Consider the following 2,248-nt stretch of genomic DNA (forward strand, 5'->3'; position numbering starts at 1 on the left):
GAGTGAAGCAAGCCATGCTATGAAGGAGAGGCATTGTATGTCCCCACTTAATATATATCGAGTGTCTGCACTCTACGACTGAAACTAATTGTCTAAAGTATATAGAAACTCAGTATATAGATGTAAATACCAAATATAGTGTGTGTGAAAGAGGAGGGTCTGAGGAAGGACATTTGGGGGAGAGACAGGGAGGAAAAGCATTATTGGCACAAAGAGGTGTGGTATTTTCTGTTGAAGATGTTTCATGGTTTTATTGATGGTGCTGGGGAGAGGTGTTCACCTGCTGAAATATCCATTTTGTAAGATAAATAATAATGTGATTGAATGTATGGAAGAAAATGAAATGAAAAAATTTAAAAACAAAAGAGACTCTGAAGAGAGTCCTGTTCCAGGAAAACTAAATAATGAACAGGAAGAAAGAAGGGAATAAAAAACAACCAAGATAATGGCCAACTTAAAGGTAGGGACAAGTCTGGAAATATTGATAATACCATTGCATGATAATGCTAAACTCTCAAATCAAGAGACACAGACTGGCTGTCTGTATAAAAAAAAAAAAAAACCAGAAACCTTCTATCTTTTGCTCAGAAGAAATGCATCTCATGGATAGAGACATACATAGACTAAAAGTGAAGGGATGGCAAAAGATAATCCTTGTGAATAAGAGACATAAAAGAGCTGGAATACTGACACTAATTTCTGACAAAATACGCTTTAAAACAAAAACTGTATGAGAGATAAAGAAGAACACTATATGGTAGTAAAAGAGCTAATCCATCAAGAAGATTATAATGCTTATGGGACCAGCAGTTAGCGTAATGGCTATGTCGCTGGACGCCCATGTGGTCGACCGCAGTTCACATTCCGGACCTCGTGGCTTAAAACTCACGCTGGGTGCATGTGCGTGCATGCCCAAGATTCCGAGAGGAGAATGAAGGAGAAGGGATTGTGGCATGACCATCCCCCCTGGGGGGTGATTTCTCGCTTTCTGTCTCTCTGTCTCTGTCTGTCTGGCGAGCGTATGTGCCCTATAGCAAAAACCTCCCCAAAAAAGAAAATAAAAAAGATTATAACACTTATAAATATCTATGCATCTAACTCAAGAGCACCCAAATACGTGAAGGAAAGACTACCATGTCTAAAAGGAGTGATAGACTAGAACACACTAATTGTTGGGGACCCCAACACCCCACTATCTCCTTTGGAGAGAACATCTAGTCAAAAAATAAGCAAAGAGGGACCAGCAGTTAGTGTAATGGCTATGTCGCTGGACTCCCACATAATTGACCGCGGTTTGTATCCTGAACCTGGTGGCTTAAAACTCATGCCAGGTGCATGTGCATGTGTGCCCAAGATCCCGAGAGGAGAATGGAGGAGAAGGGATTGCAGCGTGGCCATCCCCCCTGGGGGGTGATTTCTCGCTTTCTGTCTCTCTATCTCTCTCTGTCTGTCAAGAAAAAGTGCCCTATAGCAAAAACCTCTAAAAAATAATAAGCAAAGAGATAAAGGATCTAAATAATACCATAAATCAAATGGACTTAACAGACATGTAAAGAACGTTCCACCCTCAAACAACAAGACACACATTTTTTTCTCACCCACATGTGGAACCTTTTTGAAGATTAACCATATGATAGGGCACCAAGCAAGCATTGGCAGATTCGAAGGCATAGAAACTATGTGCAGTATCTTCTCTGCCTATGATAGAGTTAAAGTTGAGACTAATTTCAAGAAATCCTCAAATATACACAAACATATGGAAACTAACCTACTAAATATGAAACTAAATAAGTTGATACTAATTTCAAGAAATCCTCAAGTATACACAAATATATGAATGACTTCACAACTACTGAAGAAATAAAGTCAGAAATAAAAAGATTCAAAAGGGAACAGGACTTCTCGAAGGCAGCTTCATGGATCCTGCGAACTAGCCATTTTGGGGAAACAGAAATCAAGATTTCCCACTGATACCAGCACACAAAACTCACGTGGTAGGAAGCCCTTCCAGGCCTCCTGTCTCTGTACCTGTCTTTGTCTCTCTCCACCTCTGTCTCTATCTCTGTCTGTGGCTTCTCTTTTAATTTTTGCTTTTTAGAATTTTTTAAGGTGAAGCATTTTCTGTGCTTTCTGGCCCCTCCTATCCCTTTATTTTGTTAATAATTCCCTCTCCTCTTCCCAACCCAGGAGAGGCAAAGGAAAAAGGCTTTCTTGAAGACAGCTTCACGGATTCTGTGAACTAGCCATT

The sequence above is a fragment of the Tupaia chinensis genome, unplaced genomic scaffold (genome assembly GCF_000334495.1).
Source record: "Tupaia chinensis unplaced genomic scaffold, TupChi_1.0 Scaffold144586_1, whole genome shotgun sequence".
Taxonomy (NCBI): domain Eukaryota; kingdom Metazoa; phylum Chordata; class Mammalia; order Scandentia; family Tupaiidae; genus Tupaia; species Tupaia belangeri.